General features: G+C 35.7%; 1 pseudogene; it reads left to right on the top strand.

Annotated features, from left to right (window-relative positions):
* Positions 1 to 797: 797 nt before the first annotated feature.
* Positions 798 to 15,852, top strand: LOC127945964 (RNA-binding region-containing protein 3-like; annotated as a pseudogene).
* The last annotated feature ends 9,712 nt before the right edge of the window (positions 15,853 to 25,564 follow it).

The raw sequence follows: 25,564 nt of genomic DNA, 5'->3' as shown, positions 1-25,564 counted from the left end.
TGTCTGATCTCCACATAGTCTGAGCATTACAGAGAAAAACCAGTTGAGTCAAGACCTTACTTAACACTGACACAAATACACTTTCACAAAACTTAACCATTCAGCATGGTCTACTACATTACTCTTAGAAAAAAAAAAAAAAAAGGGGCAAGTAAGTTAATAAATAAATAAATAATAATAATAATTGCATCTTTTATTATTATTATTATTATTATTATTATTATTATTACTAATAATAATATTACTATTTACTATTACTACTACTACTACTACTATTTTTAAATAATACATTTATTTATTTCAATCTGATTGTTTCTGTAAGAGTTTTTTACTACAATTTTTAGAAAATGTAAATATAAATATATTATAAATTGAACAGCTCATATAGCTAATATAGAAGTTGACCTGAGGTCGATGAACTTGCTTAATGTTAAAGGCCTCTTTATATTTTTTCATATATATATATATATATATATATATATATATATATATATATATATATATATATATATACATATATATATATATATATATATACATATATATATATATATATACATATATACATATATATATATATATATATATATATATACACATATATATAAACAGTTTCTGGATGTTGATTCTGATTAATTTTGTTAACAACAGTGCCATCTCCTGGCCAAAAAAAAAAGTTTTCTGAATTTGGACTTTATGTGATTGATGTGCATTGCGCACCAATCGGTGATCTGAATAACTCACAAGCAACCAATCAGGTATCAGATTTCATTGACCATTAGACGCGCCCACAAACTTTGTGCGGAAGAGGGTGAATACCCTTGCATGTACGTTTGCTCATTTTAACCTGTTTACTTACCAACTCAGTCTTCATTCTGTTAAGTTACTCCTTTGCAAATCCAGAGTGTTCTTCTGTGTAAGAGCCAGATTTGTTGCCGCGTAAGTTTTATTTAACCTGTGCAGATATGATGTGCGTTACAATACCCAGAACAACACTAGATGCTTAAATTCAGTTCAGTTAGTTTTACCTAACTAACTTTTAGTAAAAAACAAAACAAAAAAAAAACTAAAAATTACACTCTATTATAATAATAATGAGTGTAATAACTGTCGAGGTGAATCTTATGGGATTTTTGATAGTTATCTACATTTAGAAAGTTTGTCATTTTTTTAATAATGACAAAACGTCAATATTTTTTCTACTGTAATGCAAAATAATGATAATTTGTTATTTTATAATGGTAAAATATTTGACTTCATCAGCTGAGAATCCTTGTTCACACTCTAGTGGTGGAGTTTGCGTTTTTAATATTTCATTTTGTTATATTAAGTTCACATTAAAATTTTAATAGAATCTATTTGGGCTACTTTTAAAGTGTGTCGTTAATAGACTTGCATTTAGAATATAGTTAATGTTAGCTAATATAAATTTGAAAAACATTTATAATATTCACACAGATTATATACATGGTTTACCAAAATACACATGAATTCCATCCTGAACAACAATTTTGCCTCTAATAAAGCTTGAGCTAAAATATGAGACTTGCTATTGTTAAATATTAGTTGAATACAGGAATATTTTTATTGTGTTATTTCTGCACTGGAAAATAATTGGCATAGAATCATTAATTAATAAAAAACTCTAAAAACCTTATAAAACCTATTCCAGTAATCTTGGATTTATTTACTAATTCAAAATTTAATTTAATTTATTTTTGTATTTTTTATTTTTACAGTGTGATCAAGCTGTAATTTTGTCAGATTAAAGTGTGAAAATGTTATTTGTGTATCTGAAATATATCAAATACAAGCTATGAGATTAGCCTTAGCAATACAAAGAAGTCCAAAAATTATTCCAAAAATGTAGTTTTAAACAGAGAATCATATCAAAAGTGTACACTGTTTTTAGTTAGTAGACAAATGTGTTTTTTGATAAGCACATTGACTTCCTCTGCATGCGCTGTCTTCCATATGTCTATTCCAGATTAAGTTCCATATTTCGGGTAAGGTGTCCACCATCCTTGACGGTCCCAGACAGAATCAAGACTGAAGGTAAGACTGCACGTCCCCCGCCACTCAGTCTATATTATCTATTTATCTATGCGCATGCGTGTTTATGATGTCACTGGAGATTTGAGACAAGCTAACACTCTCAGTTGACATCTCACACCTGGTACCAGTAGTTCAGGGCTTGATAACCCTGTAGGAAGTGCCCACAGCGGACAGAGAAAGATGGTGAAGGTAAGTTGGAGAATGGCTGTCGCTGTCCGTCTCATGTCTAGTTACAGGCTCATGTCTCAAAGAGACATGTTCTGCGGTGACAGCCATGTGGTGGCACCAGGTGGCCTTTGATCAAGAGACGTGGGCTAAGATATAATTTTGCACGAGGAGCCCACACCTCACCTTAACGAGCGGAGCCGTGACAGATTTTTATTTATTTAATTCCCCCAGAACCGCTCGTGCACAGAGTGGGGTCGCCTGATAAGTGTGTTTTTCAGTGCTGTGATGCTCCGAATGAAGTGCAGATCGTTTTGATTATAGAATACGCAATCAAATTCAACTCGAAAGAGACTTAACATTCAAAGCGTTTGGCTTGCAAGGGAAGTCCATGCAACATAAAGAGCATAAAAAGCAGATGTTGGGTAAAATTTCATTCTACAGTACTAACGCTACCTTTTACATGTCTATATGAAGATTTCAGATGCAAAAACCTCTAAGTCTGAGATACGTTTTCTTTTAAATAAGCATTTTTATCACGCTGTTATGTTTAGGTTCAGTAATTTCACTTTAATAGCAAAGAAAAGGTTATTAGTCAGTTATGGAATGCCTTGAACATAATTGTAAATGATATGCACTGACATTTTTTTTTTTTTACTTTATTTATATTTTATATAAATTAATGTGCTTTCACAACTAATGACAGAGACCCTGAAATCTTCTTTATTATTATTATTATTATTATTTTTTTTCAAATCTTCCTAAAATCTGTCTTACTGCTGTCATACTAGCAAAGGTTCACTAAACCAGTCTTTATGAAAATTTTTACTTTAAAAGCACATTGTTGCTTAGTTTAGTTGTATTACCAGCAAAATCGTTGTGGATATCTCATATATCACTTCCCCTAAATTAATTACTAAAGCAATATTCAGTGTTGAGGAGTAAATAAAAGTGGCGGACATTTTTCAAGTAACAAGCCATATGAACAATTAACAGTGTAACATGATTTTTTAATTATTACTCAATAGATTTCGTCTTTGTTTAGGCAATTTCAGTAGAGAAATTAATATAAAAAAATAAATGTATCTGAAGTTCTGCGCAAGTTATATACTGCTTTGCAATTTTAAAGAAATGACATACCCTGATTATGATCTGAAAAATAATGGAGTATATAATGTTAGTTACTTTTTGTGGTGTAGAGTGAACTACTGAAGGGTAGCTGGTGTGTTTTGCAAGGCGTGGGCATTTACGAAACCCAGCCAAATGTTTGTACCTCACATTTATATTTATGCCTCCCCATTCCGTGCATGCATTTTGTCCCAAGTAGCATTTCTGGAAATGTTTCCCTGTCTCCTCTCTGAGGCTAATGACAGGCAATTTTTCATTTTTCTTTCCTCCCGCAGGTTGAAATTTCAAACAAATCCAACGCTGAAATATTTATGCCCTCCTCCTTCAAGTGGAATTATGACAAACGTTACACACACTCTTCTGAGCGTGCCCAAGTTGTACGTTCAAGAGAGTAGAGGCTACAAAGTCTTTTCCCCTTATCTTTTAGTGTTGTTTAATTTATCAGTTCACGTTGGGATTGTGTAAACCACCTCTTGTATCAGTATCTATCTCCTATTTTCAGGTTTTTAGTTCATATCTGGTAAAAATAAATACAAAAACATGAATTCTCAGCTCTCTCAGACTGGCACTAATGTGATTTTTCTGATTCTAGTCCAGTCTCTAAAACATCAAACCACAATATTTGCATGGAATTATTCTGGTGGTATTAATATTGCGCTCATGTGGGAGGGATGAGTGATGCATTTCATATTTTCCCTTAAGCACCGCTTTGTTAAACACCGGGGAGATTTTATAATTTCCCAGGCTGCCTTTTGGTGGCGCTAGATTTCTGAGAAACAGGCTGGCGGTTCAAAAACATTAAATCTGTTGCTCAGAGCTTCCTTACAGAGCCTAAGTATATTCACACACAGCAATATGGGTTACATATGGAGCCAGGGTCACGATTAATGTTTGTGTCCAACAAATACTCAGTACCAGGTGTGTGGAAACAACACACACACTCATTTCTTCATCAGGTGAACATGTTCCTCCACAGGTTCTTCACTTGATGAATAAGATGAACCTTCCTTGCCCGTTTGTACCAGCGATGGTTCCTCCACCAATGGTGGGTTGGAATTATGCGCTTTTGCAAATGTTTATGTTATTTTAAATTCAATTCAAGCAACCCAGGGCAGCATGATGACGAATGTATAATATGAATCACATCTTGGTGCATCACCAGAATTCAAACTCGGCCTCATGCCTGATTTGCTTTTTACTGAATCCCGTCAATATAAGTTCTCTGCTAATACTGATGAGCTACACGGCTGTGAGAAGGTGTAACCTACCCTTCTGCACCGTTTCAGTTTGAGATGGCTCCAGGGCCACTGCCACCCTTCCCCCTAGAGAAACCTCCTCTGCCGGAGCACGAGGAGGGGACGTCAGACAGTGAAGAAGAATCTGAGTATGAAAGTTGAGACGAGGAGGACAAAGAGAGGTTGCTGGTTTTCCACCTTTTATATTTTATCTACAAGCTCTTTAAGTAGATTGGCATTATTAGGTAACCTTGGTGTTCAGCGCAGTGTGTACAAGTAAGTTGTTTAAACTGCTTTAAAAAGTTATAATTAGTGGTTGACCAATATGGGTTTTTTGACAGCCGATGCCGATATATTGGAAAGCAAGGGGGGCCGATAGCCGATATAAAGCGAATATATATATATATATATTTATTTATTTATATTTATTAATATTTAAGAAATTTGAAATAATTTGACAGTTGATAAATAAAAATGTGCAAAATAAACATACTTATACTTTATTTGACAATGCATTTTTCACAATTAAATATTTAATACAAATATAATTAAAAAGGAAGTAACCACTGTAACTAACAGGGCCCTCAGAATTCTGGGAAGATTGTGTGCCTTGGGAATCATATTTTTCAAACAAAGCCAGGGTAACACTCATTTTACAGCACACAGAGAAAATGACATGAATATGACAGTGTGCAAATGCATAAAGCACAGCATAATTTGAAATCACGAGTTCAAAGTTTAAAGCATTAAATTCACACTGACCGACCGTCACACAGAGAAAATGCACAGTTCACAAGATCTCACAGCAGGATCCCGGCTAAGTTTGCAAAGTTTGTAAAATTAAATTATCATTAGCCATTAAAAGATTTGTTTAAATGATAAATGCGTATTTGCTTAATGCTGAGAGGCAAATGTGAAATAATTAATATTTGCCTTTCTATTACTATACATTAATTCATTTGAACAACCGTTCTATTTGATTATTAGACAGACTTCTATCCATATTGGACAAAACAACAGGGAGAATATGAGCTTAGCTGTGTGCGCCTTTGGCTCTGCCGTCAAAATAAAAGCCCCTCCTCGAACACATCGGCCAAGCAGAAAAACCTAACGGTATATCGGTCGACCATTAGTTATAATGATAAGAAATTTTTCCTGAGTTGCATGTTATAATGATTTCTGGAAAATCATGTGACACTGAGTAATGAGTAATGGCTGGTGAAAATTTGAAAATTCAGCTTTGTCATCACTTGAATACATTTCATTTTTCATTTTTATTAATATATGTAAAATATTTCATTAATAATACTATTTTCATGATATGGCCAGTAATCACTAAATAGTCAATATAAAAATATACAAATGTGCCTAAATAAATTAAAAATAAGATACTAACTATAAGAAGTTTGTTGTTTTAAATGCTACAAGTGAGATTAAGCATCATGACATTGTATGAAAAATGTATAGTTATTTTGAGATTTGTTAAAGATAACATTTAATCATGTTATTTAATTGCTTTTTTTTAAATAATAATTTTAATGATAAACAAATTTGTATGTAAAAACTAAATTAGCAAACATCTATTATATTGGCCAATACTAATGAATACATAAAAAAAAAAAAAAAACACTTTAGTACATTTTACAGGGACGTTTCTCCTCTGACAGATTATTAAGCAAGTTTATGTCTGACACTTCACAATCTGTTGTCCTATATCTAAAAATAACTGTGGTAGTATTTTTGACTATGCATAAGCACTATTGGCACATTTACTCATTGACAGATTGTCAGCCTCCAGAATGGCAGCAGCTGCAAAAGCTACAAAAAGTTCAGTTTGTTTGTTTTGTTGCCATGTTTTACCTTGTGTTCAAAAGCCATACATGTTTAATAGCTTCTCACTTCTTCTCTCTGGGTTCTATAAAGGATGATCAGACTGATGGGCCTTGTTAACCAGGCATGCAAAAGACCGTGGAGAACAAAGACTTCTCCCAAGAGAAAGAAACGCAAACTAAAAGACCTCCTGTTTATTCCCAACCCAGATTCCCACGGGTAAACTCTATCAGCTATCAGCTGCTATCATTAATTAAGTAAAACAAAACAGCACCTTATAGTTTCAAAAGACCACCTTCAGTAATACAAAACAGATTAGCAGATAGCTCAGTGTTGTATCTCTCAGTCCCTCAGGCCCAGCCTTGCAGCCATCAGACATGTTTGAGCATCCTCAGAAGCTTGGACAGAAAAAGATTGAGTTCCCTATATCGGCTTAGGTGTCCACCATCCTCGAGGGTCCCAGACAGAATCAAGAGCAGCAGTTTGCAGATGTGACCGAGGGTAAGACTGCACGTCCCCCGCCACTCCTTCCACATCATTCATTTATCTATCCGCCTGCATTACCGAATGCACCCTGGGTTGAGCCATCCATCCTGAGCGGACCTGCTCAATTAACACAGCAATTAGCCCTGAGAATAGTGACTCAGCTGGAGAGAAGATTTAATGTATTGGGCTGTCAGCAGGCCGAGCTGCTCTCGCCATGAGGCGTCGAGACCCTCCCCTGCATCAGGATAACCAAGGATAACCCTGAAAGTTTATTCGGGAATTAGGAATGATGGAACGATCAAAATTAAACGCACGTGAAACTTTTTGGTGCATTGTAAAAAATCTTTGCCTGAATTTACTGTGGAAAATACATTTAAGGTTTTACCGAACTTAAATTTACAGTTAAAACCTGTATAAACTGATATAATGTTAATATACCAACCTACTAAAATACTAATTCTAAAATCTAAATATAATACTAAATCTGTTTTGTACCTTTATAATACACCTATAACCAACGAAAACACAGGTGGACATAAAAAAGCCACATGTACAATCAAAAATCATCACAAGTAGATTTTCCACAAGTTGAGGTGAATACTAATATATAGGGACACCCAAATACTAAAAGCATCAAGATAACACACACGATACTGTAATAATTTAATAACCATTAAAGCTGCAGTCGGTAACTTTTGACGCTCTAGCGGTTAATAAACAGAACTGCTTGCTTTTTGTGCAAGAACATTGTAGCCGGAACTACTTCTCTCTGTTTATGTCTATGAAGAATCACAAAGGTACTGGGTTACTCCGCCGCGGTACCCCCGAAGCAATCTAAAATAGTCCGAATATAAACACTTATTATAGGTGCACCCTAGTGATTCAGGACAAGCCAAAAACACGGTTTGGAAAATGGATTCATGGTGTACTCACTTATTATATACATTTTGTAAATTTTGAACACATAAAAAAGTTACGGACCGCAGCTCTGATTGGTTGTTTCTTACCGGGAGCGATGTATTCCTGCAAATGGCAATAGGACCACTGGGAGGAGCCAGAGGAGCTTGATTTTTTTCACAGATGATCTGTCTCATATTCTACTGTCAGGACATAATGACAGGTAATAAATACATTTTTACAAAAGTTACCTACTGTAGCTTTAATTTAACACATAAAAACCTAGCATGCTTAAAGTAGGGCAGGCGATTTCAGAGAGGGTAGCATTAGCAAGCTAGCTTTTTAAAAAACGTAAGACCCCACCCTCACTGCATAATCACTCTCCAAAGCCACGCCTCCTCCAAAACACATGAGCATGCACAGGCAAACCAGAGGCTAACAAGCGACACAATAAGAGATGGCATTGGTGGAGGGTTGAATACACACAAACATCAAACACACTTTTAAATGGACACAACACAGAGCGCTTGACGCTGTTTTCACTGGATGCATTTTTAAAGCTTGCGCGTTCATGCAGACGCATGTCAAATATAAAGTTTCCCACAATAAATAATAGAAATGTCCATTTATATTTTTTTTCTCTGTAAATTATAAGAAACGATAATTCTTTACAGAGTGCAGGTATGGCTTATCAATTATTTATCTACGCAGAAGCATCATTAAAGTCATCCACTGCAGTCAAATTGACATCCACAGTCTTTTGTTTACCCATATCTTCCTGTTTGTTTTCCATGAATGTCCATGACCTAAAAGGGAGACAGAAAACCTTCCAAAGTCAAAGACCAACAGCTTTCCTAACCTGTTGAAAAAAGAAACAAGCGCAGGGCAGGTAGTTATTTGCAGTGTGCTCGCGTTTAACTGATAAACAATATGTTTAAATGAAAAGAAACATCAAAGGAATCCATCTCTCTGAGGGAAACTTATCAGCACTTCTTGCTCTAGCACACATTAGGCACTAGATCTGTCAGACAAGTTTCCAGAGGATTTGTGTAGCCTCGCTTCTTCCCATAATTCCTCATATGCGCTTTGCTTACGGCTTACTGCCAACTGCCAGGTGACATCTCCAACTGTGCTATGAAATACCTGAAAGAAAACCCCACAGAGCATGCACAGATAGTGTCACCCTCAGAGATTAATACACTCGCCTGTTTTTTTTCCCCCTCTTGCATGAATATTCAATTTTAATCTGTTTTTACGTGCCTTTTGTTATTGATTATATCGATTTTGCTTTCATGCACGACAAGAAAACATTCATATGCTTCTGTTTACTAGTTTGTTTTGAATAGTCGAAGCTTGTCATTTTGATATGTGTTCACACAAGGCTTGGGTGCCGCCTTCCACTTGTCATCGTTGAAATCTGCAACAGGCAGCCTGTCTCAGACAAATTGAAATTGAGCTCCGTGACAGTTCAAAACACACTCTAATTATGTTCACGCGACTTTTTTCCAAGACATGGCAGAGATGGAGGTTTCCATTCAGGAAGCTGCGGAAGGGTTTGGGAAAATCTATCCAAGCGCTCCAGTCCCCAGAAAGGAGGAAGAGAGGGAGGAAGATGAGGACATTCCCTCTGAGTTCATCTCTAGGAGAGAGCTAGAGAGAGGGAGACTCTCTAGAAACGGTGAAACACTCTCAAATTGTGCACGCATAGACTGTTCTTCTTTGTAGTACACCGAACATCAAATAGAATTGAGCAGCTCTACTAAATAATTTGCCTTTGAGTGTTCACAAGAAACATACAGCTGGTCTTTAAAGAGGAAATAAATATTTGATACGACGCACGCCAGGCTGTCGTCATATGACTGTTGGCATGTTTCAGATGATTGTGAGTGATTGCTCGGATGTATTTAGTTAAATTCAGTCATTAATTTCTTAACGTAATTTTTACAGCTTTATCTCTCAGATTTACTTTTCGCATGACTATGTGCGTCTGTTGTATTGATTTATTATTTTATTGACCCTTTTACATTACCAGAGACGAAGAAAATGTCTGTCTTTAAAAAATTATGAACCTGGAGAGCCAACCTGTAGGCTTTATGTTAAGAAAATTGCAAAGCAAGTTAAATAAAAAGTAAGTATCTGCTTTACCAACACAAATAAAGAAACTACATTTTACTACTGGCTGGCATATATAAATACACACACACACACACACACACACACACACACACATATGATTAAAAATTATTATAATTTATTTTTCTTAATTTTTTTATACATAATTTTTTTAATGTATTAATTGGACTGGACAATTTTTTTTGGACAATTTAATTTTAAATTAATATATTTTATATATTTAAATCATTTATTTTTACTATTATGTTTTATACATTTCTATTTTTATAGTTTAGTTGGACTGGACAATTACTGGATAACTGGATAATTAATTTATGGATGAAATTATTTGTTTTGGAAATAATATTTTTCTTTTTCGTTTAGTAATGTAATATTTTAATATTAATGGATGAGTTAATTTATTCATTTATGGATAAATGTAATGTTAAATGTATTGTTTTACTTTAATTATATAAGTAAATATTTTATTAATTATTATTATTATTATTATTTTACAATTATGTTTTATATATTTATTTTCTCGGAGTGAACAATACACTTTAACCAGTTTTGTTAAGATGGTTAAATATCAGCCTATTAGTTGGTCTGGTACACTTTATTATTTTTTTTTTTACGGTAACACTGCAAATTTAATATATATTTTTGTATTCTACATACAGAAAATTCTAAAGATTGCATAACATTTGCTTTAGTTTGTGGTCTAGAACATAATTCTCACTTAAGAACCAGCTACATAACCCTGTTCAATCTTTTCCACAGGATCTGAAGTTCATCGGCCGGTATATCGACATCTCCTCAGAGGAGGAGAGAAACATGTAAGCACCACTGTCTCATGCCTCAGGCCCTTGTCTGGGGCCTCAACTCCGTGAATTACAATCAAAGCCAATGAAAAGAAAAGCGCACTTATATTTTTCTCAAGAGTGGTGAATATAGGTGAGTTCTTCACGAACGTGCTGATGTTTAAGTGGGTTTGATATTGTTTTGATGAAAGAGGGGAGGATGAAAGGTCAGGCCTTCATTGGGCTCCCCAGCGAGAGAAGAGCAGAGAAGGCATTAAGGGAAACCTACGGATATGTATTCAACGACTCTTGTGGTGGTATCCTTTGTTTTTCAGCTGTTTTTGCCATTACATTTCTTGAAAGAATGTTTTGTCTTTCACTCTCCAACAAAAACAGTGTGTTTTATAGCTGTGCCTGTTGAAGTCGGTTGGCTAAAAAATTTACTGACTATTTTTTTAAATGAATTATTATAAGTGGTTAAATAGCCTCTTAGTTTTAAAGCTTGCAGTTTTTTTTTTTTTTTTTTTTTTTTTTTGGTGTCCAGGTAAATTTTAACCCAACATTTCTATCTGTTTAAGATGATGTTCAATCATGAGCCTACAGGAGCTCCATCATTACTTCATATCCTTTAAAGTATCCTTTAAAAAAATTATTTGAATTGATTTATTAAAATAAAAAAATAAAAAATATCATTATTATTTATTTATTTTTTTACACATAAAGCTTGTTATTAATATTCACATATTTCCCCCATCCAATTTTATTGCAGAATGCTGCTGTTGAGCTCTGTTGGATATAATATTAAATTGATGTAATATTGTTTTTTATTATATTAGTTTCTTGCAATATGGATCATCTGGATCTTCATTAAAACTGCTGGCTTTTTCAAGACCCTCTCATAACAATATTCTTTATATACTTTTCTATGCATTATTGTTATTAATCTGGCTTGTTTGTGCAGTCAAGGTTGCAAAAGGTCGGATCCTGATGTTTAATGGTCCCAGTATTGTTCTGCACGCACAACATGTGCCTTTGATGTGAAGGAGAATACATTTAGAAGTCGCTATCAGTCAGCCAGCTCATCTTCCAGCAGCACAGCAACAGATGGTGCTGTCAATACAGCAGAGCTCAGACAAACACAAACAATACAGAAGAAAGACTGTGACCAGGGCTGGCTCAACTTGAAGATTAGCTGTAATTTAAGATTCTCAAGACCCATCGTACCATGATACGAAAAACAATGTTTTTGATAGAAGTCTCCTATGCTCATCTAGGCTAGATTTATTTGTTAAAAATACAGTAAATTGTAATATTAGGAAATATTATAATTTAAAGTCAAATATCTAATTTATTCCTGTGATGGCAAATAAAATATTCATTCAAATATGCTGATTTGTTGCTCAATTATTAATTTTAATTTACACACACACGCACGCACACACACACACACACATATATATTTATTTATTTATTTGTGTGTGTGTGTGAAACCATGATTTGAAGAATAGAAAGTTAAAAAAGAACAGCATTTTAAAAAAAATGGGAATTTGTTACTGTCACCTTTCATCAGTTTATTGTGTCTTTGCTGAAACTTTTGAATGGTAGTGTATCGTTTCCACAAAAAATATTACGCAGCTATATCATTTTTCAACATTGATTATGATACCAAATGTTTCTTGAGCACCAAATCAGCTTATTAGAATGCTTTATGAAGATATGTGACACTGCAGACTGGAGTAATGATGCTGGAAATTCAGTTTTGCCATTACAGGAATAAATTAGATTTCAAAATATATTCAAATAGAAAACAGTTATTTTAAGCTGTAATGTAATTCCACAATATTAATATTTTCACTGTATTTTTGATCAATTTGATCAATTAAATGCAGCCTTGGCAATCAAAACTTCTTTCAAAAACATGAAAAAAATCTGAAGTAGTGAATGGAATATTGTGGGGGGTCATATAAAGCCCATTTGATATTCAGATACTCTGCTCTGCCTAGATAATAAAAAAAAAATCCAGTTTCCATCTGTGTCCAATGGCATTCCCAACAAGGGCCCTTTTATCACTTTTGAAATTATACCTGATAAATGTCTTGGCAATTCTCAATATTTCCACGGCGGCTGGTGCATTTGTCATCATCGAAGTCAGTGGCAGAGTATCTCACAGATGGGAACTCCTCACGGGTGGCATTGAAGTACGAGCCGCAGGTCGAGTGCCTCCTCTCCCCTCCGCCCGATGCACATGTGTGATTGATGACAATGTCTGTGTAGATCTTCACCTGCAGGAGCTGCATGGGTTCATTACCATGAGCCCACAGCACAACATTGCCTACCAGGACACATCAAAGGACATTGCTGTACTTTTCTATCTCCAACGGCAATGCAAAGTCGGTATCGAAGGGCTTCGGAGCTCTAATACAAGGAGAACATTTTTAATGAGGAGAACTGCATTTAGAATAATATAATTCAGTCAGGGACGACACTTGGGCAGGACAACTGGGAACCTTCCTATGCCCAAAGGGAGGGGGGCCCACCCATAAACATCTGTCCAGAGCCGCGATTTCTATATGAAGTAATATGTTTTTGTTTTTATTCTGATTCTAAGGTGGTTTAGAAGGTCAAAACTACAGGGGTATACTAAGGCAATGTTTAGTCTTGGCTATATATAAGCTGGTCAGTACTACTGAACAGAAATGACATTCGCAGATACAGTATATTTTTATTATCTATCTGTTAAAAACAGGAGTTATATTGCACAATACATTTTTAGAATTCATTTGAAAATTCAGAAAGTGAGTGTACGTAGTGCTATTCATTAACCTGTCACAGCGATATGCCTGCCTATCATGTTAACATTATTGCATTCATTGGCTGATTACCCTGTCAATATGATATTCCCCGCCTATCAGGTTCTCCTCTCACTCTGATTGGCTAATTAGTGTGTCAACAAGTTTTTTTTTGCCCAAAAATCAGGGGCATGTTCAAGTTCAAAACAGTGTGCAATGTTTTGCTACAGTTTCCGGGTTGAACGTCATGTTTCCTGGAAACGGTGTGCAACGGGGTTTGAGATGTGTTTTCTCTTGTTTGGTGGGTGTGTCAGAACTGCAGTCCAATCAGCAGCAACATGTATATAAAGCACGCGATATTTAAAGCACAATGGTTCAAGGAAAATAATGTACCAATTTGTTCGTTGGAGCTCGGTACACGCAACAACTGAGGATATTAGAAGACATGTTTGTCGTAACTGAGGATATTTGAAGACACGTTTGTCGTTTTTATTGTAAAAATATAGGATATCAACATAATGATGTAGTTGTTTATATTTTTAGCTTCATTGCAAGTGTATGACATTTGAAATAAACAATGGTAATTAAGTGTTTTTCCTAAAAATGAGAAAGAAAATACAGGGTATTAAAACCGTATGAACTACAAATAAAGTCAGTATGTGAGGCTAAACAGATGGCTCCGAAAATTCTTCACAAAGAACACAGAGAATGGCCTTCTCAGCTGCCATAGTTGCAACTCTTGCGTCATCAGAACAGTGTGTTCAACGCATCACCGTCTCTGTTTAAAAAAACATTGTGCAACGTTTTGTCTGGGCTGAACGCAGCCCTGGTTTGCAAATTTTCATGGATGGGAGGAACTGGTAAAAATAGACACACATAATGCTCAGAAACCACTATTTTAGGTTAGAAACAAAGTAAACTGAAATGGTCTGTGGGTGAGCCATTTATTTATTTATTTATTTGTGAACATTTGGCTCAACAGTTTAAATTAAAATTGTCCCTCCTAAGACCACCAAGTTTCTTTTACTGAGGATTTGTTGATCTGTAGACTGAAAAAAGTGACTTTTAAACAAAACATGATCAGTAACATTACGTACAAGCAATGAAAATCTACAGTTTTTACATAGTATGTTTAACATGTAAATAAATTGTAATATTATATTGTTACCCTATAACTTTGTTTTAACATACAGTACCCCTTACATGGCTTTTTGTGAGTTTTCCTCTGTTTCATCTAAATGTGGGTTCTTTTTGTTTTTAGGACCAGGGGTGAGAGCTGGAGATTGATGCCTTGTGTCACAGCCCTGGTGTTGGTGAATAACTTTGACAACCGGAGAGGTCATGGGGCAGTCGGGGCATCTAGGAGCCTAGGTAGGGGCTGTCCTGTCTGGGACTAAAGCACACTGACTGTTACAGCAGGAGTCAAACAAACATCATGAATGATGACTCTTGTCTGCTCTCATGGTCTTCAAAATGTCCAAAATGACTGTGGCCCATCCCTGCGGACAGGGTCACGTCAAGCTTCTGCTGGGACTGGTATGCTGTGAGAGGAAAGGTGCATTGCGGTGACATAAAGCACTAGAGAGTCAGCGGGGTAAAATGGGACAGCTGTGGTGCTAAAAATAGACAAAATGTCTGGCTTGAACCTATCTATCTATCTATACCATGAGTGTGTCCCAACAACATTCTGTTTACAGTAGTGAACAGAAGCAGATGATGAGCGCTAAGATGTCCCGTGAAGGACAAAACTTACTTGGTTTCTCTCTTCGTGCTCCAAGTCAATGCTAAGGTGTGCTTATTCATTATGGAATGAGTGATGGCTTCGTTGTGAATATTTAATGCATGCAACTCCTAAAAGTTTCATGACGTTGTCCAAATGAGTAAGCTTCTGAGAGGAAGTAAAGTAATTCATTTGAATAATTAATGTTTAATGCCTTTGATAAGAGTCGTCACAAAGGTCACCATTTCGATCTAACCTGAGAGACTAAAGTAATGAGCCTTTGTCACTGTCAGAAAATGCTTATATTAGAAAAATACTATGACAAAGTTTCTTGTGTGTTCTGTTCTGTTTGAAGATCACTGTGAATGAGCATCTTTTGACCCTACATTATTTTTATTTCATTATACTTAAGTCCTACTGTTTGTAAATTGAATGTCAAGTAGAATGTTGTTCTGTAAGTGGTAAGTCACGCTTAGGAATTTCACTGCTTTTAAGTATCAAACCAAGTGGAATATTCTGACAACTAGGTGTCCAAATACGTGCACTTTTTTCCCAAATTTTCAACAATATATTGTTTTATATAAAAAAAAAATTGTCTATATTAATTATTAAATATTCAATTATTAGATATGAAATTAATTTTCTCTTGGTTTGGAATTTTGTTATTAGGGTTGTAATGTTATGAAATTTTCTCAGTATAATTATCATCTCAGAAAACATCTTGGTTTCATGGTATTTATTAAACAATAATTCTTAACAGTAACAATGTCCCTTAAAAGAATAAGAACACATATTTTGAGTGACCAAATGCTTTATTACAGTTTGTAGAAGACAACAAGGATCCAGAATATAATTTAGATGGGGCAAACAGTCAAATCTTTTAGTTATTAAAGTTATTATCAAAAATAATATATTTTTTTTAATTCTTTGCGTTTTATTTTGTATTTTTTTGTATTTTGTTTTAAAGGTTTATTCACATTTTAATAACCGAAAACCTTTAATCAATTGAATTCATAAAACTTTACCACCTTTTTCTATTATTAATAATTTATAAAAAAAATTGAAGAATAATAGAGACCTATGAAATCATATTACCATTCATTGTTTTATGGTAATATAAATATATTGTCAAAAACTGAATTAATCAAATGAATGCATAAAACTTAACATTTTAATTTATGTTTTAAAATGTTATCAAATTTAACAACTTTTATTTTCGGCAAAGAACTGCAGCACAACAGAAGTTAAAACTTGGACACACATAATATTTCTTAAATTTTTTTTTTTTTTTTATTGTTGTTGTTATTATAACTTTGAATTCCATTCCATTAAACAATGCTAATGAATTTCTTTCATAATCTCAAAGTTAAATTGAACTGTCACACCGGTATACCGCTACAACCCTATTTGTTATATAATACAAAGTCATTTTGAAAGTGTCCAGATACTTTTTGGAGCCACTATGCTTCTTACCACTCAGGGTCATCTGTTTTAAGGCCCTGAGAAAAATCTGTTATAGTATTTGAAGATCCTTTCATCTAGGCTGATATGTAGCTTTTTTATTATCATCTTAAGTAAAATTATGTTTATATTACTAAATGGAAATAATTTTTAGGATGTTTTTGAGCCCCTCTAAGTTCTGATCTAATCTAAGCGTCTCCCTTGCTTGGATGTAGACATACAGAGTAGACTAGTAAGTAGTAAGTAGTTGTAAATAAATAAAATTGTGTACTGTATGTGTAGTGTTTGTGTTGTGAAAGCGTAAAGATATCTCTGCCGCGCCTCCTCCTAGCATCACATCTTAAAGTGTAGCTCAGGTTAACTTAGCACTGACAAAATGAAGGCCAGAGCTGGTCTTCAACTTAATAGATTTTTTTTGTGCTGTCTGAAACCCCAGTTGAACCTTCGACTTATTTCATCTGCAGTAACCTTGCTTATTCCCGATGGAAATATTTGTGTTGGTGTAAGGAATTTATGGCGATCTAAGAGAAATGTATAAATCCTGGCTTTGGCTTTTTCAGGGCCGTTGGGGTGGACAGTGATCAGAATGTGTAAGAACGGCTCCCTCTGAGACTCTTTGTGACTAATATATCTCCCCTCCTTCACTGAATGCCACAACAGGCCAACATGACTGTGGTGGGGTCCTTACCCAGCTGTAAGCTGGCCTTCAGTGCTGAATCTTAGTCAACTTGTGTGCGCTTTGAGACATCATGTGCAGGTTTTTGTTAGCAGAATCCCATATGAGTTTTCATATGAGTGAAGGAAGGACATGGAATGGGGGCACAAGAATCTATTTTTGCAGCTGAAAAGGGATCTATCTGGCCGTTTGCCAAGAGGCATGCTGTGAAATGTTTGTTCGTCATTGGCTTAATACTACACACAAAATACCAAAGCAAAAGCCATTGTACATTTGTTTGGCAGGGACAATGGTGAACTTTGAATATTAGGTTTTGTCATTGAAGAACTGCATGATAGCTTAAATTTAATACCTTGTTTCGAGGTTCAGTAATTTACTTAAGCAACTGATTGTTAACTGTAAGCATCAGAGCAATGCACTCTGCAGAAATGAATAAAGAATGCCTAAAATAAAATTGCGTGAATCAAGTTGGAATGAATTACCTGTAGAATGTATTTAAATTTTAAATCCCTCTTCCTTTAAAAAAAATCAATTTCAACTGATTTTGCTTCCTGTGGGGCGTGGCCAATTCAAATTCCAATACATGTTCTGAATTTTGCACAACCCTCGTTGGTATTCCACTCACATATTCTTGCTTTAAATGCCGTGAATACAGACAAGCAGAGGGATACAGAGTGAAGTGTCCCAGTGCTGTTACGCTAAATATCAGCAGTCTTGAAACGCTGTTTGGCCCTCGAATTAGAGGACCACAATTGTTGTATTCCATCTAATTTAGGTGGACATGTTTTATATTATCAGTGCATCATGCCCAGCTAATTTCATGTCAGAAAAAATCTACAAAACGTGGTAAGGCAGCGAGATGGCAGAGTTGGCAATATGATAGCCTCATAACATTACTGAGCAGAAACTATATTTCTTATCCACTGATATGTCTGTTGCTTTCATTATTAATAACAGGAATTATTGAACAGAACACATCTCCTAATGTCACATCATTCTCCTTAAGCAGGTGGGTGGTTTCTCAAAAGGATGCTGGAGAGATCGCATCTAGCATACCAATGAAAGTGAGTCTGTGTGAGCATGTCAGTGTGTGTGAGACTATTACGTGTGGCAACTATTAGAAAATCATACTTCACATGAGCAATGGAATCCTATGGAAGAACAGAGGGAACGTACTGAGTTGGAACGTAAGTAATATGGATACAGTTTTAATTGAAATGACAGTGTCAAATTCCTAACAGTAATTTCCCAATTTTGGACTGAAAAGATGCCTGACATTTGACCTCTGAATGCCACTCTAATGAGAATGAACAATTCCTTCAGCTAATGATTCCTCAGGCTACCATTTGCAGCTTATGCATGAAATTGTACTGGCTCTTTTGTACACTCTAATTAACTGTTACTGTATGTCTGCAAAACTGCGGCCCAAATGATTTAGACAGTTTCTGGCAGAGCTGCATGCTCAGTAAAAAAAGTATTCTGGCTGCAGATTATGGAGGCATCCTGGGATTTCCCTCCAGTGAACAATGGCTTTGAAATCAATATAGCAAGTAAACTCAGAGGCAATGTGTGTAGTCAACTATAAGCCAAACAGTAAATGCTTAAATTGATGTAATCCTTCACGTGTCCTTCGTATGGCAAAGTTAATATCAAAAGAAATATGTGCGCAGTCCAGTGGTTTTGAAATATAATCTCTAAATAAAGAACAATTCAAACTGTGATGCAGAGGGGTATGAGCCTGTATATCCATGACTTTGACCTTTCTGCATAGTAATCTGTATCAACAGTTGAGTTTAACCATCTCCATTTTTTCATTTTTTTTTTGCACGCCTGACTTCAGGACTTTTAGGACTGGGCTTAGTTATAGATTAATCGAACAGCCTAACACACAGCAGAAATAAATGTTGCAACAGCTAGTTAGTGCATGTCCCTAATAAGTCAGCATTTTCTTTGTGTCTCTGGGATGAATGGCGTAGTTTCGTCCACTCTACTACACTCACTTAAACGTGTGACCAAAGTCTAAATGTAGGACATGAACTTCCTCTCAAGAGCTCTTCAGAGAGTTCCCTTCACAAGCATATTATTGTTTCGTTTGCGAAAACTGCACACTCAGACTTAAAAACTCAGGCAAAAAAAAAAAAAAAGGTTTGGTTTAATTTGAAGAAATTATGACAAATATATTACTATTGTGAACTGAAATGTACTTCTCAAGGTAATAACAATAGTATTAAGCAATATCATACAACCAATATATTTTTTCATCCATGTAGTAATTTATATATAGTAGTTCTGTTGTGCAGCATCTTATTTGACAAAATAATTTTTCTAATCTTTTCATTATTTATTCATTATTTTTGCTCCGGGTGCGTGTTTACCGTGTGTCAGATTGATTGGCAGGCCACACGCTAATAAGCCATGAATAAGAGAGTGTTGCTTACAGATTTATCCGGGTTCAAACAGGTCATTGTAAATCATCTTTCGGTATTGTGTGATTGAGAGCACTTTTCCGGTGCACTCTAAATGACCTGTTCAGAAATCCCACGCTCCAATGTTTTATTATTAAAGTCTCTTCTAACTGGGCCAAGTGCAGCAGAGGCATGTGTTATAGAGGTGAACAGCCCCTGAAAGTAGTCTTAGGGTTAAGCTCTTTTCATTTCTGGAGATCTGTAGCCCCTCTCAGCAAAGACTGCCAATCAAATTCCCAGCGCAGGGAGGGTTCATAATCTAAACCATATTAATCTGAGCCGTTTAAAACGGGTCAAGTGAAACAGAGCTGATCGATTCAGAGTGCTCTGTGCAATGCTGTTTCTCAGTTGTCTGTGGCCCCATCCTCTAATTACAATTTGTTTTGCAATATTGAGAAATAATAGCTTTTACTTGGTTGTCAGTTACCCTCAGAATTGCATTACAGAGCTTTACTTAAACAAGAGACCAAATCAATACCATCTGCCTTTATGTATCCTGATCATCTCTCCTCAGCACAGCAAGCAACTCTATGACATCGTCAATTGTTAATATCAACCCACACACAAGTCCTCTATATCTGGGTATTTTTATATTATTTATCACTGTGCTGTTTTTTTGCACTGTATCTTCTGACCCTGTGAAGTTGCTGATTTTATCTGCATGAGATACGCCAACAAGAAGTGGATATCAAACTGGAGTTGTAGGATGTATAATGATTTACTGATAGGAATCTGTTGTTGGGATGTATCTGTGTACAGCTTTTTTTAAAAAGCAATCTTGCAATACAGTGTTTATTGACATATATAGCTAGGGTGAAGGTTGCAAGTTTTCAGGTGTATACACAAAAAATATATATATTTTCATTTAGAATATATATATAAAACAAGTTATGTATCATAATTCCTAGATGAAAACAAAGAAAAACAAAGAAAAAAAATCATTTATTAAAAATATAAATCAATGTTTCAATATACACTTATAAAACTACTTTTATTCAGCAATGATATGCTAATTTAATAGTAAATATATTTTTATTGTTACAAAAAGATTTCTAATTTGAAAAAATGCTGAACATTTGATTAATTTCTGCATTTCTTTTAGATTTGATTCTGCATTTCTGCTTCTACCAGAAAATTGTGAAGTGTTTTTTTTTTTTTTTTTTTTTTTTTTTTGTCAATACGATAAGGGATCTAAGACTGGGGATAACTCCCTTTTCTTTTGATCCATCTATTTCCCCTGTCTGCATTGTTGTTTTTAGCCAATTTAAACCCGTTTTTGGCACTCGTCTTCTAGTTGATCAGCTTAAGCCCTTGGATTCTTCTATTGATATCATTATTCCATATTTTCTTAAACAAGTCTTTGATATAGTTGGTCCTCAGCTCCTGATTATTATGATAAATCACTGTTTAGAAACCGGTATTGTACCTGATTTTTTAAAACATGCAATAATCTACTCCTTGCTTAAAATCTGAACCAAACCCCACAGTGTTAGCCAATTTGAGACCTATCTCAATTTTGTCTTTTATCACTAAAGATTCTGGAGAAAATTGTCTTAAAGCAGTTGCAGGGTTTTCTAGCTGGTAACATGATTTTTGAAATTCTTCAATCTGGTTTGAAAAATATCACTCTACTGAGACTGCACTGTTGAAAGTTTTAAATTATGTTTTAGTAACGTGATTCTGGCTATTATGCTGTGCTTGTGCTCTTAGATTTTACTGCTGCATTTAACACGGTGGATCATGATGTTTTATTGCCTGGCTGGAGCACTGTGCAGGGATTAAAGTAAGTGCCCTGAATTGGTTTAAATCTTATTTTTCTAACAGAAGTTTTCCAGTTTACATTGGAGAGCATTTTTCTAGTGATGCTTTTTGATCATGTGGGGTTCCTCAGGGATCCATTTTGGCTCCCTTTCTTTTTTCTTTCTATATACACTCCCCAGGCCTGCTCGTCAGATGTAAAGGCCTGGCTGTTGCTAAACTTTCTGAATTTTAATGAGAGTAAAAAAGAAATTATTGTATTTGGATCTTCAGGTTCAACTAATACTCCCAATAAAAATTTAGTTGGGCTAAAAATTTTTGGGTGTTGTTTTAGATTAATCTGAAATTCAACAAATAGATAAATTTAGTGAAATCTTGCATTGTTTTTTATTTATTTATTTTTTCAGCTCTGAAAAGTAAAATAATTTCTGAAGCTGTGTTTAGTGTTATTTATTTATTATTATTATTATTATTATTTTTTTTATTTTTTTAATTTTTTTTTTGTAAAAGCACATTGGACAACTTAGGTTTCAATGGTGCTCTATAAATGAAATTGCCATTGCCATATAAGAAACATTAAAAATGTAACTGATCCAAGACTTTTGAATGGTAGTGTGTGTGTTTATATACAGTATATATAACAGTCATGCCCCAGAATATGGACACCCTTGGTAAATATGATCAAATAAGTTTGTGAAAATTAATTTGCATTGTTAATCCTTTTGATCTTTTATTTTTTTTAAATCACAAATTGAAATATTTTATATCATTTAAAAAATAATTTTGGACATAATTTAGTCAGTTGTCAACTGGTGTAAAGTTTGGGTCATACAGTTCTGAGTATTTCCAGATGTGCTTGTCCAGTGAAAGCATCATACAATCCCAGCCCTAATCTCTGTTCAGAGAAATCAGCCATTAGTCTCTAAATGAGTTTCAGACTCCTCTTTTTTGTCACATGCTTTTGTCAGCTGTGCTTCTTAAAGTGGTATCTGAAGAGAGGTAGTGAACTGGCATCCCATCGAGAGCCCCACAGTGCAGGGGAAAGGACATTTGGAACACTATGGTCTTGTGAGATGTGTGTAGAGAGAGCGGGTGTGATTCAAAGGCCTTGCTGCTGCAGTTTGCTCCGCAGTTGGTCCCAGCTTGATGCGCAGTAATGACCTGTCAGAGTGGCAGGCCTGGTGCCAAAACCCAGAAGCAAAGCTAATCCAAAAGGGGTTATTCAGCCTAATGAATCCTAACAGCATGCAGGGAACCCACCGGACCACAAAACACATCATCCATTTCCCTCGTTTTATTTTAACTGACGGAAGTATATTCCTGGGAAGAAGAAATCTTAAGCTGAACTCAAGTCTGTGGCCTTTGTGGTTTCTGCTCTTGGATGAAGTGTCTGTTTTATGTGTGGTTTGTCTGAGGGCTTTGATTCGAGTGTGGTAGAAGGCTCATGGTGTGTTTTAGTCTGTGATCTCAAAATGCTTGACTAATGGCTGTCTTCAAGAAGAGGTCAAGACTTATTCCTGTGATAGAGTTTTGAGATATTCGGGATAGAATTGTGCAATCAAATGCAATTTCTCAGAATTTATACGATTAATCTAAAACTAGTGTTCTGCTGAGTTTAGCATTCACCCTTACCAAACACATCTGAGCAATCTAATCAAAATGTTAAGAATTATTTGCAAATTAAGGACAGGTGGGTTGTGAAAAGTCTCTAGGACACTGGCCCTTCAGGACTAAAGTAGAAGAGCTTTGCCATACAGTAAACTGCAGGGGGTGGGGGTACGGTGGCATTGATAATGCCAAAAGCTACCAAATACTGTACTCTATATGTCTTTTTTTCTGCTGCTGCAAAAATAGCAAATTAAATAACCCATAAAAGATCTATACAGGTGGAGCTGGGGAAGGTGGAGAGTTTCAGAGAAACTCTGAAAGCATGCTGCAATGCTCAGGCTATTCCTAATCTGCCATTTAAATGTAAAGCAGAAAGCTCATTGGCTGCGTATGCTGCATGAACCAATCTGCTTGTGACAAGTTGTTTAATGCTAAGAATATCATCGATTATGGTAAGGATCCATCAGCCTGTGTGCCATCTAGAGTTTCATGACAGATCCCATATAATGATCCCACATTCAAACTGCAGTGCAACAGAAGTAAAATGGTTTAATACTGCCCTGTCCTCATGATTTCTACAACCATCAGATTTTTTTCCCCCCTTTGCCTCTAACAATTGATGTCAGACATGTCAAGAGCAGCTCTTCCCCTCTTATGCATGAGTCTGCGTGTTCCAGCTCATCTGCCAAATTTAGGCTGAGAAGGGACCCTGCCTCTGCAGTGCCATAATGGACTTGTCCATCACTTTTTGAGATGATGAGGATTATAGGGGCCGAGTTGGATTATGGGTAGTTTGATCCCTGACTTCCTATCCTCTTCCTATTCAAACACATTAGTCAAGGTGAATAATACAGCTGTCAGCTCTGACAGCCTCACCCTATGTTGTCACTTACTTGCCCTGTGACTGCCCTAAGTAGCATTGTCTGGAGGACTGACAGGTTTCTTTACGAAATGCCTCACGGTGAAAGCAGAGAATCAACATATTTTCCACTAGAGGACGTTTGTCATCCTTTCTGCCACTTTACAGTGACAAGGAGAGATTGTCTTTTGGTGAACTATGGCGGCAGCTCTTTAGAAATGCATGCAATGGTTACTTTTTGAGTCACAGATGAATAACCGGTAAAGTTGGAGGAATTTACTCTCCTCAGCTCCCTCAGTTTGAACCTGACACCTGACTCCATTCTTGTCATTTTTTTTCTCCTGACCACCCTTTTGATGCAACTACATGACAAGTTTATTACTAAGGGCAGACTTTATGGCCTTTCAATTTGCCCAACTACCTCACACCATGGCTGTACTGGTTTCACCTGAGTGCAGCTGTGTGCAACCACCATTTGGGGATTGACCAGATTGTGAATTAAGGAGCTGCTTAAAAAAAACTTGGAGGGCCACCCTCTCAAGGTCAGCTCCTAGCAGCCAATCAGGCGAAATCAGGCATCTGTATGGCAGTCGGTTAAGAACGGCATATGAGGTGAGACAGGAAAGGTGAAATTCAGCATGACATTCCACTTTTGCACTTTGTTGTCATGGAAACCCAACCTTGATACGTTGGCGGGGGTTGGGGGATGGGTCTGGAAAAAAACAAAACATCTTAAAAAGAAATAAATCAAATAAAAATTTGTAAAGAATTTTAATACGATGGATAACAAATGCACAAAATGACTCCGGAGGATACAGCAGATAAAACAAGAGCGATAGTTCAGCGTTTCACTGACAGCTGATGAATCTTATAAACTTGGGGACAAGGAAGCCATTTTAGAGTATTTTCCGGCCTGAACATATTGCACCTGTTAAATTATTTAACCCCAGTCTGTGGCTTGGCTCTGTAGCACACTGAACGTTGTAGCTACCAATTAAATTCCACATGTCACCGTAGCAGGTCAACCTCCCTCGTCTTTCACTTACAGAGTAATACCATCACATTCATTGGCATCCCATTGTCTCACATTTACACCAGAAAAAAAGCTGTTTAAACACCGTCAAAGCACATTCACTGTGAAGGGTCAGATGTTGGGGTGAAAACAAACTCTTATCTGCGACTCTCACCAAAAGGTCAGGCTCCAGCTTCTCTACTATGTGATTTTTAAGCTAGTATAGCTCCCGCTCAGTCGTCAAGCTTTCCTTTATCTCGCTTGACACAAGATAAACGCTGCCTGTGATAAACACTGTGAGTAGATCCTTTAATACCACCTCGGTTCTTTCACCTTTCGAGATATACTTTACCTGAGCGAGAGAAGACATATAGGTGATGGGGATCATGACTCACAGCACTTAAAACTTTCCTCAGAGGATTTATAACCTTCAGTCAAACTTCAGTTATTAATAGACAATCTTAGTGTTCAAATCATGTTTATGGCTGTGATATCTGATCAGAATGGG

This window comes from Carassius gibelio, chromosome A24, assembly GCF_023724105.1.
Source record: "Carassius gibelio isolate Cgi1373 ecotype wild population from Czech Republic chromosome A24, carGib1.2-hapl.c, whole genome shotgun sequence".
NCBI classification, from domain to species: domain Eukaryota; kingdom Metazoa; phylum Chordata; class Actinopteri; order Cypriniformes; family Cyprinidae; genus Carassius; species Carassius gibelio.
Note: the sequence above shows the minus strand (reverse complement) of the source record. Positions and strands in the feature narration are given on the sequence as shown.